The sequence below is a fragment of the Macaca fascicularis genome, chromosome 1 (assembly GCF_037993035.2).
Source record: "Macaca fascicularis isolate 582-1 chromosome 1, T2T-MFA8v1.1".
NCBI classification, from domain to species: Eukaryota; Metazoa; Chordata; class Mammalia; order Primates; family Cercopithecidae; genus Macaca; species Macaca fascicularis.
The window spans coordinates 115480907-115498429 of record NC_088375.1 but is presented as its reverse complement, the minus strand read 5'-3'; the positions used below and the strand labels follow the sequence as shown (position 1 = coordinate 115498429).

Here is a 17523-nt window from a genome sequence, read left to right as displayed (position 1 = left end):
AAGATGACAGCTGTTGCTGAGTGACAAATCTATATCCTAGCCTGATTCTATACGCCTTTCAGTGGCAGAGCCATTATATCATCACACATTCAGCCAAACACACTAATTCATGTCCCCTGAGACATAGATTCCCAAATCCTATTTTGTTTCCGGGATATTTTAAGAGCTCTTCACTTATCATGAATAGGGTACATTTTTCAAAAAATTCCTCAAAACAAGATTTTTAAAATATATTATTGTCCTAGCTTTGGAAGTGAAGAGCTATGAAATCCACCATAAAGTGCCACAATTACAAAAAAAAAATGAAAACATACACCTTAAGTAGGACCCAGCAGAAATTTTGGACATACGATTTCTCCAATGTATGTTTAGAAAGTGGGAAAGGGAAGGAAAGGTATCACTACACTAAGAGATAAGTATTTAATGGTAGCTAAATTGAGGTTGAGATTGGAATTGGGACTACGGCTAGAGAAGTATGAAATAAGAGACTTTACCCTTAACTCAGTATATCATCTGGAACAAAAGAGGGACTCAAAATGTAACATCAGATGAATTAATGAATAACCTTAGACACGCCATTTAACCACAGGGGGGCCTAGGTCCTCAATGTGCAATGAGAAAGAATGAACTTAAGGATTCCACCTCTAATGACTGGTATGTAAGAATCCTCCCCAGTGCAAGTGCTAACCCAGGTAACCTCAATTAGAAACATCAAATTTAAAATTCTTTGAACAAGACGAGTTTAAATAAGGAAAAAGACTGGGGGTTCAGATTCACATTACCATAGGAGTTAAATAATTGAGTGGGTATTCTATAAGGGTTTATAGCTTCAATCAAATCAATCAATAAGCACCTATCAGCATATGGCCTTAGATGAAGTACCATGCAGATAATTAGAAACAGAATCCAAGACCTTAAGAAATTTCCCAGTTAGTGTTGATTAATTATGTGTTTATTGAGTGCTTACTATGTGCCCAGCTCTGTGCTAGATTCTGGGAAATAACGAAGTACACAATGGGACCCCTCTTCAAGTACAGTACAGTGGAGACTAGGAGCATTCAAAAATAATCAGAGAGCAACACAAATAACTGCCACACAGTTTTCCTGTCCCAGACGTCTCTTAGGAGTCCAGAAGAGAAAGAGATCCAAGAGGGCAAGAACACTCCTGGGGAACCCAGGGTTCATAGAAAGGAAATGGGTAAGTCTGTGGAGGCATAGGCAGTATTTGTCCATGGAGAGGATTTTCAAAGACATTTATTTAATTGGAAATACCCTGAACTTCTGAATTTTCACTCTCTCACAAAATAGGATCCAGTGACTTTTATATCAAGAATGTAAGCAACAGCACACATGTGCAATAACATGAATGTACATGCAATCTTCTATTCTCATTAGTTTCTTAAATATTATAATCTTGAAATAAAGTTACTGTTACTTTTATAGAGGCTTTGTTTAAAAAGCTTCTTGAAGAGTTAGGGGTAAGCAACCCTACAAAACCCTTAAAATAGTAACCTCAGAGTCAAGATTAACAGGCTAGGCAAAAATAAAATTTAATCTTTTGTAAAATACATTTCTAAATCATAGTTACAGAAAATATTTTGGCTAACCAGATCAAAATTTTTAACTGTTAATTAGGATGTATAATCAAGTTATCTAAGTCATGAAGAAACACACGGCTGGTTATTTTAATCAAATTAAATCATCCATTTAGAAATATAATCAGTCAGTCCCTTAAAGATCAAAAAACACCTCTGTATTTTCAAGTTCATTTATTCTTGGCAATTTATGACTTCCTGTCCACAAAAAATAACTATTAGGAACTCATATGAATGATGCAGAATTTCTTGGCTATCAGATACTGTCAGAATAATATTTCAACAGAAGTTTAAGTAAATCAGGAGCATAAAATGTTACACATAACCAAGGCAGCTAAAGAAGAAAACTTAAGTAACCTGCGCTGAGCCAGTTACAAATCACTGGAGAACATTTTGCGACTCACAGGGCCAAAGCAACATATCTATTTTCATCCCCCAAAAAAATTCTTTAAAAAGAGATTTTAACCATCATTTTACTTTCTATCTCTGACCTATTTCACTTTGATAAAATGCATACTGTAACACTAAGTTCCCACAGAAAGTTGAGTTTAGCTTAGAGTAAGTTCAATTCTCACTCTAGCAATAATAATAAAATAACTTTTAATTTATATTTTACACATTACCTAATATTGTATTCCCATTGATAAGGTAGACATAGCATGTATTTTTACGTCTATTTTGTGGACAAGGACATTGAAACAAGAGAAATTGAAAACTAACATGTACTAGAATGTAGGTCTTCTCCATCCTGATCCAACAGTCAGATCTCCCCAAAAGCATACTAGGTTCAACCCAGCCAAAACAGCTGGCAATTCTGTAACACCCCTTAACTATTTTAACCATCCTCACAACTAAGGTGGCTTAAATATGTTTGATTTTGGCCAAGTCACATGACTATTCTGGTCCCCAATTTCATTAATCTTTATGGCACAGCACATGCACATTTAATTAGAAGTGCTATAAAGTCCCTTTTAACTTGAATGTTTAATGAGTGGATTAGTAGTACAGCTTAGAGACCACCAAGTCTAACAAAAGCAAACCAACTACAATAGGTTTATTTGTTTACCATATATAGAAAATGCCTAAATTGCATACACTTTTATTCTAATAAAAACTTAATATCAAAATTAGACATTTTAAAAGCATATTTTACAGTCCTGGCATCTCCACTTAACAGTTAATTTTGAGGAATTATTCGTTACTACAGTGAACAAAGCACATATACTCCTGTGGCTCTGCTACTGATCAGCAGTGGGATCTTTAAAGTTTCTTTGGTTCACTTGGCCTCAGTTTCCTTATCTTTACCATGGGGGTAGGGGTATAAGATACCTTTCTGCTAAAAAAATAGTTATATATTTATGATAAAGCATAGTGTAATGGTTCTATTGATAATAATATTATTGACTTTGGACAGGGAGATGAATATAAGCTCACAAGAACTAACACAAAGAGTTAATGGCCAACATTATTGAGCTCTTACTATTTGTCAGGCACTCTGCCAAGACTGTACATGCATAACGTCACTTAGTACAGACAAGCCTAAGAGTTATTATTATTATCTCCATTTTATACATTATTGATGCCAGAGTCCAGGTTACATCCATTCTATTGCCTAAGGATTTCCAGCACAGAAGACTACATTTAATTTCATTTTTATGTCACCAAATATTTCTGCTTTGCCTTGACTAGATTACATATTAATGGACCAAGACAAATAAAACGGGTTCTTGCTCTGAAGGAGCTCACAATTTGGTAGAAAGGACATGGAAACTGTTAAAGAAGGCTGACTGTGACAGGTACTCCAGCAAAGGTGGGGAAAAGTGGTGAGGAGCTTCGAAGTGGAAGCAAGTCAACGATAAGATGATTGAGAAGACTTTATGAGCTAACATTTGAATATGGTCTTGAAATAGAAATTTGAAACCAATAAGCAACAAAATGATAGGGAAAGAATTTCAGATAGTGGGAATAACAATGATTAAGGATTTGGAGTTTTAGAGAATTACAAACAAACTGGTATGTCAGAGTTTAGATTATGTAAAGGGAGAGAGGAAGTAAGATAAATGATGAAGGTGGAAGGTCAGGTTCAACTCAACTAAATGACTGCATATTGAACATTTACTATGTGCCAGTCACTCTTCTAAACTCTTGGGACGTCAGGGAACAAACACAAATTTATGGCCGAGGATCTTGGGTGTCAGGATATGGAGTTTAGACTTTATCATCTACATACTAATGTTTTCTTTTACTTGCAGGTAGTAATAGTTCTGTCTTCTATTCAGACCATGAATTCCATAAGCTCAGTTTAATGCTTTGCCACACCTCCTGTGTGAACGATGCAAGATAGCCTGGTTTCTATGTGAAATGTGTAAGCTGGCTGTAGAGTCAGATAAGAGATGTAGAATGCTCTGAGATTGGATGCACAGTGTCACTTCTGTAAGACTGCAGCTCAGCTGTCATATTTTCCCCAAGGAAGAAAATAGTTTGAAACAATTAAAGGAGAAAAACCCAACCCAGATGATAGACAATTCATCTTACTTTCTTTTCTGCCAAATACTGGTACACAACCACATTGAATGGTGTTTCCTATCTGATATTGGTAGGACAGCCACTTCTTGATCTAGTTTATAAATCCCAAAGCCTGTAAAACCAAAACTCTCATGACTATCTCAGTGCTCCCATTCATAGAAGGGCAGATACCAGAATCTTAAAACCCAGGCAGCCCTCTCTGTACCAGAAGCAAGTAAGTTCCTATTTCCAGAGGACCTCTGCAGTGGAAATTGGTTGTGGGCTATCAGATTTTATCAGGTAGCTTAGAGAATGCTGGTGATGAAACTTTTCATAGAGTAACTCTAAATATGGCAGAAGCAGAGCATTTGGCACTGACCTGAGTACGAACTGAGCCCAAATTTGATACTCAGTCCAGAGCTTCAAGGGAATGAACTATAACCCAGGTTGGATTAAACTAAAATTATGATGATAGCAAACACTCAAATGAGCCTGTTAGATGGCTTTAGTAATGGAATGGTGTCTCTGAGCTCTCCATGCCCTCCAAGTTCTATTTGGGAAAAGGGAGTAACCTGAAGCCTGCAATTCCTATGCCAATAAGCCAATTAAGGAGACTAAGGGCACATCATATCTCACCAGCTGCCTACAGCACTCTCCACTTAACAAGCAGCACCTCTCTCAGCGATACATAGAACCATAGCAAGGACTCAAAGTCATCCCTGAGATCAAAGCCTTTGAGAGAGTCTTTGCAAAGAAGTGGTAGTAGTAATTTTTTATATCTATTTCTTGGTGAGCCGGCAAAGCCTCAATGCCATTAAAGGTTCAACCTCTGTTTTAAGTTACTTGAAAAAGCTTCAGATTGCTCTCCACAGTGGCTGGACTAATTTGCATTCCCACAAACAGTGTATAAGTATTTCTTTTTCTCCACAGCCTTGCTAGCATTTGTTGTTCTTTTCTCTTTTTAATAATAGCCATTCTGACTGGTGTGAAATAGTACCTCATAGTGATTTTGAGTTGCATTTCTCTGTTGATTAGTGATGCTCAGGATTTTTTCCTATGTTTATTGTCCACTTGTATGTCTTCTTTTGAGAAGTGTCTGTTCATGTCCTTTGCCCGTTTTTAATGGGGTTGTTTTTTGCTTATTGATTTAAGTTCCCTATAGATTCTGTATATTAGGCATTTAACCAAAAAGATACATGCATTTGTATGTTCATTGCTGTACTATTAAAAATAGCAAAGACATGATATCAACCCAGGTGCCTACCAATAGTAGATTGGAAAAAGAAAATGTGGTACATATATACCATGGCATACTATGCGACCATAAAAAAGAATGAAATTATGTCCTTTGCAGCAACATGGATGCAGCTGGAGGCCATAATCCTAAGTGAATTAACACAGGAGCAGGCCAGGCCTAGAGGCTCATGCCTGTAATCTTAGCACTTTGGAAAGCTGACGCAGGCAGATCGCTTGAGCCCAGGAGTTTGAGACCAGCCTGGGCAACATGGCAAAGCCCTATCCCTACTAAAAATTCAACAATTAGCCAAGTGTGATGGCACGTGCCTGTAGTCCCAGCTACTTGGAAGACTGAGATGGGAGGATCACCTGAGCCTGGGAAGGTCGAGGCTGCGGCCAGCTGTGATAGCATCACTGTACTCCAGCCTGGGCAACAGAATGAGATCTAGCCTCAAAAAAAAAAAAATAAATAAAATAAAAACAGGAATAGAAAACCAATTATCTCATGTTCTTTTATAAGTGAGAGCTAAACATTTAGCACACATGGACATAAATATGGGAACAACAGACACTGAAGACTGCTACATGGTGGAAGAGGGAGGCATGGGTTGAAAAAGTACCTATAGGATACTGTGCTCACTGCCTGGGTGATGGGATTCGTACCCTAAACCTCAGCGTCAAGCAATATTCCCATGTAACAAGGATATCTACAGGATAGCACAGGTATCCTCTAGATCTAAAACAAAAGTTAAAATTGTTTAAAGTTGAAATTTCAAATAAAAGATGAAATTATAAAAAACTTTGCTTTAGCCTAGAACAATATGCAAAAGTTTCAACCTCTAGTGATCCAGCATGCTTTGAAGCTGGAAATGAACAAAAAGGAAGAGAAGTAGCAAGTACTGTATTAGGCACTTTATATACATTATTATCTCATATAATTTTCACAGAAACCTTTAAAGTAGGCATTATTGCTGCCATTTTATATATAAGAAAACTGAGGCATGACATGAATAAAAGGCTTCTCTCACAGTATATAAATGGGGGGTGTCAGAGTGGGAATTGAATTAGTCTGACACTAGAGTTGATGCTCTTTTCACTATACTCTGTTGCCCATTTTTCAGAACTAGAACTGCAGAGTTGTGCACATTCTACTCTGAACTCAGAAATGCAGAGTTAATGCTCAGGCTGCTCAATCAGAAGTTAGCTCTATGGAAATTAAAACTGTCGGTTTTTTGAAAAGGGAAAATTCAAACGAAGGTCTGACGGGAATTTTCCCCTGTCAGTAAAAGGGCAGTTACATTCAGGAATATTTTAGCTCTCTTCATCAACTTAACATTATTAATAAGCAAGTACAAGTATAAAAGGCCTCTTTTGCTGTATTTCACTTCCTATGCCCAATCCAACCTAGGTAAAAAATCCAAATGTGATAGACACTAAAGATCACTCTCAATGTCAAATCACCCTTTTGCTTTAGCCTAGACCAATAAGTAAAACATAACAAGGTACTTGGAAAATGTTTGGACTTTGAGAAATTTTTAATGGAAGCATTGAAAGACAGAAGGCAACTGAAGTGGATCCTACTTGTGCAGAATTTGGTTTATTTAGGCTTAACTCAAGTCAGAGTGTAGGACCCAAACGTTTTTGATGGTCCTAAGTGGATATCTACGCTTGAAGAGAATTCAGCTGATAATAATGTATGTGAAAGCACTTCATAAACAATAAAGTGTCAAATCAACATATAAGATTCTACGCCAATGACCAAGCATATCAGAAAGACAAAAAGAAAGAAAGAAAAAGAAAGAAAGAAAGAAAGAAAGAAGGAAAGAAAGAAAGAAAGAAAGAAAGAAAGAAAGAAAGAAAGAAAGAAAGAAAGAAAGAAAGAAAGAAAGAAAGAAATATGGGTACTGAATTTTCTAAAACAGTCCTAATTTCAAATATTTTATTTTATTCTTCCCACAAAATTAATGTTTATGAGACCAACTTTTGGTTTAGAAAATATTCCTCATGAACACACAGACAGTGTGTTCATCACACTGTTTGCTTATTTTGATGGAATAATCAAAAATTGGCCACAAGTCACATGGAAATGTTCAACCTAAGTATCTCTTGCACCAAAGGTCCTTCAAAAGTTCATTCTGATAAACTGGGTGGTCTTCAAGATTCACCTGTCAATTTCAGGTGAGCGGCCATCAACACAGGCCCCTTCCTAAGGCTCTTCGCATTTTTCCTGGGTGAAGCAATACATTGTCTCATCCCCAAGTCAATGTTTATTTGCTCTTTGCAACCACTACTTCCAACCTCCCACCACCACCTCCGACACCAGCCACTGTCATAGCACCATTATATACCTGCCATAGTGATCTTTTAATTTCTGTGATGTGAAAAGTGGGCCTTTCTCCAAAGGCCCTACAAGCATTTGTTGTATGCTTTGTTAGAATGTTCCCACTGAGCACCAATAAATAAACAAATTCATGATGATGAGCTAAAGGGGAAGAACTAAGCAGCCAGTTTCTAAACAAGTGTAATTTAACTGTGACTTCTGGAGAGAGTGCCCCTGGTGGTGGCAGTTTCAAAGATGTAAGTAGGATAAACATTTGAGTACAGCCAGGAATGCCCTTCAGATGATCCCAGGAGACCATCAACTACTCCAAGTTTAAAATCTACTCAACTCACCATGCAAACACAGAAAACCATCCTCTTTAGTAAATATAACATGGCTGACAACAATGTAACAACCTCTTCAGTAATCAAAATTCATCCATTCAATGAATCATTCATTTGTTCAGCAACTAATATTCATTTTCTGGGCTGGGCCTGGCAATGTACTTGGTGCTATTAGGGGCACAAAATTGAATAAGAGATGATCCATGTCCTCAGGAGCTTATACAATCATTTAGGGAGAGAGGATACATCCATAAATAAGTCTAATAAAAGTAGAATAGTCAAAATCCACCATAGCAGACAGCATGCTGGGGCTTAGGATCCAAAAGACTGAGTTCTTGAGCTCATCTCTCCTCTTTCCAACCATCTAACCTTAAGCAAGTCACTTAACTTCTTAAGCCTTTGTTTTATCATTTGTAAAATGAGGATACCATTTGTATCTACTTTGTGAAACTTTTATGAACTATTAACAAGGTGCCTATGTATGTGTATTTGCACTAATACTTTATCAGCAAAAAAGATCCAGACATATGAATGCTAATTTTCAGGTACTATTATCTAAGAGAAATAGCAACAAAATCCTATGGGAGTTTAGAGGTGAGAGAAATCTCTCCCAGTCCAGGGATTTTTTCTGGGCCTAATGAAGATATGTCTGTGAGATGCAAAGGCAGAAATGGGGAAGAAAGAGAGGGGTCTTCTAGGAAAAGGGAATTTTCTGGCAGAGGCATGGCAATAAAATCTGCCAAACGTATTTAGAGAGCAGCAACCTATGTCATTCTGACCACATCAGTGTTATTCCTCTTATATCCTCAGCACCTGGAACAGTGTCTGGCACCTATTATGCACTCAATAAAGTGTTTTTGTTGAATGAATTAATGAATGAAATGTTGTAGGTTTAGCAAAGTAAGAGAAGAGATATAGCCAGAGAAGATCTGGGAGGGTAGGCTGGAGCCAGATGAAGAATCTTGAATACCATTCTTCTCATCTTCTTCCAGGAGACAAATATATCCCTAGTAATGAGGTGTCTTAATTGCATGATATGTTCCCAATGAAATCCCTATTAAATCCCAGGGTCACCTCCTGACATTATAACCTGAACTACTGGAATCCTACCAGCTTTTCCTTGCATGACTGTGAGCTGTGTCAAACTGATTGGTGAGGTCTGACCCGAAATCTTTCAGGGGTTTCAACTGAGTTCAAAGAGTTCAGTCACTTCTGTGAGTAGCAGTCAGTCAAACACCTAGAAAATACTCAGATACTAACTCTCCTCCACATTAACCCAAGAAGAGAAGGCGCTTACAGTCATGAGGATAAAATAAGGAAAGGATCAAGTTCTTCTACAAATGCTAGAGCTAGTAATGCTAAGGGAGAGGTAGTGAGACAGAGATACCCTTCTCCTTCAGAAACAGAATGACTGCTGTGCTCACCAGGTCCCCTACACATCCAGCGTCTCTGTTGTCTGCAATGAAGTAGGGTTTCCAGAGTTGCTGAGAAGTAAGGGAAAAGATTACAAACCTCCTTTAGAATTCCACAGACCCAGATTATGACTGGGCAAGCTACTTAGCCTTTCTGAGCCAATTTCTTCATCTAAAATGGAGATAGTGGTTACCATGTGTCTCAGTGAAGCCCCTGGCGCACAATAGGAATATACTTAATATAAATGCTTTCCATCATTTGGAACAGAAAATGATCATATGGGTTAAGTCTTTTCCCAGTCACTTTCCTGTCCCTATCAGAGAGGCAGAAAGACGACTTTGAAATGAATAAATGCAAACCTCACTAAAGAAAATGTAAAATATAGAGTGGGAAAAGATCACATGATGAAGAAAATATTTCAGGGTCTAGAGCAAAACTATCAAAATTGAACGGTGTTAGGAGAAATGGTGGAAAGGCAGAAAAAGGGAAAAGCAGAAGAAACAATGAAAATGCCATGTAAGGAAGCCTGCTTTTGTGTGGGTCTGCTTGAGTGATGCTCTCTTGGTCCACAATGGCTGGCACAATATCTGAGAAGGAAAGTGATAAGGTCTAAAAGAAGAGAGAAAAAGGTAGATCACTAAGAAAAGAGGTACATTGGGTTTTCAGTAAGGAAAATGGGCTAGGGAGCAAACTCTCACCTTGAACAGAGAAGCAGAGAGAGCAATTGAGGCTGAAGAAGCTGCTCAAAGGCATTGTTCCATGAGAGGTGGAAAGGACAGGGCAGAGCTTAGAAGCTGCAGGAAGCCCTGACTCCAGATGGACAGCCTTGTCAGAAACACTCACCTGGCTCAGGATAAGGAAAACACACTGGGAAGGCAGAAAAAAAATCTAGTACCTAGGTGAGGCTCCCAGGGAGCACGAGCAGGAGGCCTGAAACGTAGGCATTTTAACCCTATTTTGAGACTTCTACAAGGGAATAGGCCCACTGCCACCCACCCAGAAGTATCAGAGAGAACAAATTGACCCAAGCCTCTCCCATTTCAAAACTTCACCTCATCCACCATCCCACACCACCTTCAGAAACCCTAAAATCAAATGTTTTGATGGCAGAAAGAAATTCACTTTCGTGGCACAAGGCAATCATTGAGAATGAAATCACTGAGTGTCTTTATATTTACAACTCAACAAACCCAGATTAAGATGCTTGCAAAACTTAGAATCTCACCCTCACATCCCAAGTTCCCAGACCCTCCAGGAAAAGTCTTCCTCCCAAGTCTCTCCCGTCTTTCTTTTTCCTCTAAAGTTCTTCCCAAAGGGGGATGAGCCATCAAAGGATGCTAACCCCAGGGTGGATTTTTTATGACGGCCAAGAAAAGGAGGGTGGGGTGAGGTAAGCAATTGCCTTACACTGTCTTCTGTGTAGAAGGCTGATTTGGGAATCGCAAAGTGAACATGTTATTCTTAACTCCATTCCCGACTCCTTGAGTCATTCTGACCATGTCACTTAATTCCACTCATTCCATGGTCAACACCCTGGCTTCAGCAAGCCTCTGTTTTTCCCCAGGCCTACCTACCTTGAAGGGTCAGAATGACCCTTGAAGAGACAGTGTCCTTCAAGTGTGTCAGCAATTCAGAAACGAACAGCTTCCAAAATACCTGGTGTGTTGTTGAGCGTCTGTTGCCTTCTGAAAGAGTGGCAGTGTCGCCGAGACAGCAGGATTTCCTTGCCAAAGTTGCTCCTACCCTCCTCCCCACAAGACTTTGCCCTGCCTCTCCCTGTCCCTGCCTAGGAAGACTTTGAGCCCAGGGGCCATGGCATTTAAGCACTGTCAGAGTTCCCACTTCAATTCCCACAGTGGTGCCAGTTCAGCATCTGTCATGATGACCCAGCCTGAACTGTATTTAGAAGCTTGGACATGGCACCATGTTCCAGCCCATCTCAGAGTGACAGGAGATTTCCTGGGCACCTGGGCTTGCGATTCAAGCACTCCTCCTCCCAGGGAATGGGGGTCAAAATGACTTTCCTCTGATGTTCTGTTTCCTTCTTAGGATGGCGTCCTTCTGTTGGAGGCCTCTTCTCAGAGTCAATCTCCATCAATGCTATTACACAATGCTGTTTAAAAATCCATACTTTTTATAAAGTTTGCAACACATAGAAGGGGAAAGACAGGAGAATAGGAAAGTCAATCTGAAAATGAGTTTAGTACTCTGTTCATGGACTATTCTTACAAAGATAAATTTCCCAGAAAACATAGCCTGGGAGTCTTCAGAACCTACCTGATATTGGCAGTGAATTGAGAGAGCCTATTTCACAACTAAGTGGGACAGTATACAAGAATTCACTTCATCTTCTTAGCAGCATTTATGCCAGTCTTTCAAGCAGCATACTAGAGTCCCCCCAAAATTGTAAGTTAATTCTGGTTAGTGGTTAAAAATTAAGTCCATTTATTTACATATTCACATTAATCTCCACCCACACAGGCAGACTGATAATTGTATAATACTAATCAGGTGGGCTATAAGTTTTGAGGGTTACTGCACACAGAGCAGGTCTAGGTCCTCAATCTGATAGATCACAGGAGAAAGAAAGGCTTTTTCTCAATTCACCCCAAACTCTCTACCCCACTTTCCCTAACCAGAGTTCCCTGGAGACACCCTGTCATTTAAAAGGCATCAGTGTTTGGCCTCTCCCATTCCTGGGCAAGAACCCAACACTCAGAGAATGTGGTTTTAGGATCATGGCATCTAATCCATTCAAGGATTATTTTCCCCCCCTACTGTTCAGATGGGTGTGTTAATCATCACCTCTCTTTGTTCTGTAATAAATTCAACCCTGGCTAATTCCAAGCCTCTATGCATCACTGGAGTTTAAAGATGGCATTTTGACAGGTCAGATATTCAGAGTCAATGGACCACCAACCAGTCAAAAATCTTTAAGTACTTTTAGGAACATGTGGAAGTAATTTTTTCCAAGAATTTACAAGTCTGGAGGATGAGATCTTATTGACGGTGTATGAGCTGTTGTATATATTAAAGTATTACTTTATATACCATATTCTACGTATAATCAACATTGATTTACGAGTGAAGGCAGATTTTCTTTTTTATACCAAGTACTACATGAGTGTTATCAAATGCAAATTACAATTAAGTATAAAATATATAGCATCTTTTAAAAAATAAGACTAGAGTAAAACTATAAGTGAATGTGCAATGAGTACAAGTTTGAAATGCAAATGCTATAGGCTAGGAAATTTCATAGATATCAGAATATTTTATATGACACTTGCTATACATGTACATTTTAACTACAGCCATAGTTAGAGATGAATCTTTTTATAAAGAAAAAATATATATAAAACACTGACTTTTAATTATTTAAATGAAGAGGTTATTAACCTAAAGTCAATGGACAGGCTTTGGAGGTTTACAAGTCACCTAAAATGGTAACTTACATTTGCAAAAGCTTGTGTGCTTTTCTGGGGCGAGGATGTATGGGATTTATGAGATTTTCAAAGGAATCTATGACTTTAAAAGGCCTTAAGGACTACACTGGTTTGAAAGGTTTTCTTCAAGTGTAATAAACATCCAACTTTCCAAGCTCTCTTCTGCTGTAACAAAATGTATTTTCCCTCAGCCAGATACTTACAATGAAAGAAAGCTTCAAAAGAATATGGCACAGAATACTAATGCTGCATCTTAATAAAATATATTTTTATCTGTATTATGAAGATGAAGGGGTTGTGTTTCTCTATGTAGTAGTGAGTATTAAAATGACCACCTGAGACCATCTTACTTTCTCTGTATGGTTCCTTATTTTCCATTGATCTTTATTTTAACCACACATACACATATGTATAAGTTGGATAAATTATAATCCATATTCATCTACTTACTTGGGGAAAGCAGATGAATTGTAAATTATTTTTGAGTGAATGAAAACATGGCTTTTCCTTTGGCCTTGCTGCTTTTACTCTGGTTCTCTTTTCCCCTGTCTCCCAGGAAAACATTAGTGGCACAGGAACCCCAAGCTCACCAGGCTCTTTCTCTTTATGTGTGCCAAAAGTCTGCACAGCAAGTCTGCTGTTGTGGGACTTGCACTCCCATCTCCTCACTGGGGATGTGCTCTTAGTCAATGGTCCCTGTATCTCAGAAGAAATTCCTCCACATCATGTCCTCTAAGGCAATGTCTGCATCTGGCAGTGGGGTTGAGAGGCAGCTCCCCAGGGGAAGCTGGACACAGTGAGTCAGTGAGGCTGCCCCCGGTAGGCCTGCCAAGGCTTTCCTAAAGGCCATGGCAACAGAGCCTGCCCATGAGAAGAACATTTTGGTGAGCTCAGTTTGTTTGCTACCAAGAACCTCCTTGTCCTCACAGCTAAACATCTATTTTTACCACACTGTGACACTGAAAACTCTCTGCTGTCATTAAAGTGAATAGTAAACACAGTCAACTCTGCATTGTTTGTCATTTTATGGTGAAAGGAACTCTGGGTTCAGAATCAGAAGGTAGGAGTGTTAGTCCTGGCTTGGAATCAGAAAGCAGGAGTGTGAGTCCTGATTTTGACTCTACCTAGAGATATGATCTTGAGGAGCCATTGAACCCTGTGGCACCTCAGTTGACACATCTGTGAAAAGTGGAGAAGGAAACCTACTACTTACCCAACTCAATGAGGCAGGAGCAAAATAAAATAGTGCAGAGGAAAGCACTTTGTAAATTATAAAGTGCCTTATAAAATGTAAGTTATCATTACTACATTTAATCATTTACTCTGCAGAGATTTCTCAGTGTGCTCCAAATACCATGCTTAATCTATACTTGCTAAATCCATGAAGTGCCCATTAGAGATGAGGAAACTGAGACTCGGTGAAGCAAAGTGGTGAAGTGAGAAGACCTGTTTGCTGAGACCCTGGGTTGTCTCCTCAATCTTGTCCCTATCTCCCCCAGCAGCAGTACTTCACTTACTCTTGCTGAGCAACCTTTGCCTCATTTTTAAAATGGAGATGTTAACTGCATGCTCCTATGAGACAAAGATCTAAACAAAATGACCTCCGCAGCATCTTGTTCCATGATCTGTGATTCTGCAAGATGTGAGCAAGGTCATGAGTTATCTTGTGGTGCGGGGGAACTAGCAGCTAAGGGTGCTGACCAATGGACCCCATTTGTTCCTTCGGGTTCTGAAGCATAGCACCTGGCCATCTCCCCAGTGGTGACTCAATGAAGAATCACAGTACAGTCAGGGTCTCCATCATGCTAAGTGCCTTTTCCTATATTCTGATTCTCTGTTAAGAAACATATGTAGCAACTTTCCACTGATCAAGCAAAATAACCCATTTTATAATGGGGGGAGGCAGATAACATCTTTAAAAGGTCAGTTTACAGTCCACACCAAGAGATTAGCTCTATAATATATCCTCTTATACCAAGGCCACTAGGCTGCAGGATAATTAGTATAGCCAAATTGCTCTAATTATTTTCAGCAAAAGAAGGCTTTGCTCAATCCAATGGCAAAATGTTCCAGGGACTGACCTTATGGGATTCTGAGACCAGCAACAGAGCTGGCCTTCTGCTCCCTCCTAAAACAAAAGTTAGTCCCAAAGAAACCTCAGGTTTCACGTAAAGTTGCGCAACTTCTCTAGGGTCCAACCTGCCTGTCTCTTTTCCCCTCTGGGCCTCAGTGCTGTTCTTCTCTCAAAACATACCTCACTTTGCCTTTACCTCGCAGAGTCACTGTGGTGGCAGGACTCAATGTTTACAACTGTTTTTCAACTCCACAAAGAAACACCTAATGAAAGATCTTGCTATTGATTCTCATTTCTCAAAATGATCTTCTGAAACATGCTGCTTGTTGCCTCAGAGGAAGTGACTTTCCTTCCCTCTACAAAGACCCTACCATGGTTTGAGTTGTGATTACACATCTTAATTCAGTTCACACAAGATAAATATTACTATTTAGAGATAAATGTTCTGCTAACTCAGTCCTTAGAAGAAAGAACGTAACATGTTTCTTGTCATGCTCCTAATCTACCTGTGAAAGACCTCCTTCTTGTCATTATTTACAAATTAACTATGAGTCAGTGTGGACCAGGATAAAATACAACCTCTTAGTAAGGGAGAGCAAATGAGTTTCAACACACATGTCAACTCTAGCCATTTGAATGTGGCATTTGAGAACTTGAAATTCAGAAGCATGAGGCCCAGTCCAAGCTCAAAGGGAAGAGTACCAGATTGATTAGTGATGTCTTTCATGAACACAGGAGTAGGGAATAGCAGCATGTGCATTACATATTTATTATCATATTATTTCTAAGGTCTCTACTGGGATGCTGCTGTGCATGAATTGTCACAATATCCTTCTTAACTGCTTTCAGGAAATAAAAGCTATTGTGTCATTGTTCATCTTTTATGTTATTCTTTCCAAGTGGCCCAGATTTTCCAGAGGCATCTGAGAGGCCACTAATCTCTCCCCTCTAGAAATAAGGTCATCATGTTAGCAAACTTCCTCTGCTCTGACACAGTTGTGGTTTTAATGGAGAACTAATGTCTTCATCAGTATCTGTGCTATTTCACACTTCATTTCCTCCCCAACTCTTGGATGAAAACCATCCAGTCCTAGTGATTTACTTTGCGGGAGTTTCTTTCAAGTTTGTTTCCTTCTCCAAAGATGTCACACAAGCATTTTCAGGGCTCCAGCTGGGGAGCACCCAGCCTTGAAACATCAGTGTGTGATCAAGTCACTCAAGAAACCCAATGTCCTTGGCAGGGACCTGGCTGTGAGGCCTTTTAGCCGAGGCCCTTGAGTCTGAGGATAAGAGAAGCAGCTGCTACTTTTCCTGCCTTTCCATCAGCACTAGTTCAATGGCTTAAGATGGTCCACATTGCCAGGACCCCAGAACTGGGAGAAAATGGGAGAAAAACACAGACACCTTGAACTCGTGATCCACTATTCAGGTTGTCTCCGGATTGCTCAGTGAGTTTCACAAAAATCTCAAAACAACCTTGAAGAAAGAATAGTCTTTTTTTTTTTTTTTTTTTTTTTTGAGACGGAGTCTTGCTATGTCGCCCAGGGTGGAGTGCAGTGGCCGGATCTCAGCTCACTGCAAGCTCCGCCTCCCGGGTTTTTACGCCATTCTCCTGCCTCAGCCTCCCGAGTAGCCGGGACTACAGGCGCCCACCACCTCGCCCAGCTAGTTTTTTGTATTTTTTAGTAGAGACGGGGTTTCACCGTGTTAGCCAGGATGGTCTCGAACTCCTGACCTCGTGATCCGCCCGTCTCGGCCTCCCAAAGTGCTGGGATTACAGGCTTGAGCCACCGCGCCCGGCAGAATGGTCTTAAAGTTCTTTTATATGATCCATAGTTGTAGCCATCCCCCGATCCAGATTCTCCAAGACAGTACTTATTTCCCTTCTGTGGTCTTCGAGATACATTTGCATTTAAAATAATCTCCCACTATCTGGCTTGAAAAACCATGGGCACACAATAAATACCTTGCTTTTAACTTGATAAAATTCTGGCTACATGACACAGCTCACAGAAGCAAATAGGGAGGGTGAAGGAAAAAATTGTAAAAGACTGATTTTCAGTGGCAGAAGGCACCCCCTCTTCACGGTAATAGTCATATACTCTCGGGGTCTAGGCATATGTGGCTTATGGAGGAGAGATTTCTCTGCTGCTTTGAGGCCTCTGGCTTCATCGGGACAGGCTCTTGTCTGACTTGTGCTTCACTGAGAGTGGACAAAGACAGGATTGAGGATGCAGAACCCAAGATGAAGCCAGCTTATGCTGAGCCAAGACTCACTGACATAAAGAGGAGCTCTTTCTTCATGCATCCTTGGGGCAGAGGCCACATGATGTGGTCTCATCTTTGGCCTTAAACATAGTTTAAATGAGGACAAGAGCCATGTTGGACCATTAAAGTATCTCCTAATAGCAGCTGAAGAAAATATATAAGCACCTTCCCTGAGAGCAAACTCCAAGCACAGGGCCAAGTTGCAGCCTTCCCAGAAAAGCCTGTTGGAGTGGTAGTGGACTGAGCTGCCTGACCTCTCATGTAGTTTGGCTGTTGTTCTTCTGTTTCTTAAATGAACATCTGATATTCATAGCTTGATAAG

At 39.7% G+C, this 17523-nt stretch overlaps 1 protein-coding gene across 3 annotated transcripts in view; it reads right to left on the bottom strand.

Moving 5' to 3' along the window:
- TBX15 (T-box transcription factor 15) overlaps positions 1-17523 on the bottom strand; it is a 106489-nt gene that overhangs the window by 52263 nt on the left and 36703 nt on the right. The window contains exon 1 of one of the 3 annotated variants that reach the window (XM_065547115.2): positions 10988-11207. The exons of the other annotated variants lie outside the window; for them this stretch is intronic. The gene's annotated coding sequence lies outside the window, so the exon portion shown is untranslated. Of the gene's footprint in view, positions 1-10987; positions 11208-17523 lie in introns of those variants that run through there. 3 annotated transcript variants of the gene reach the window in all.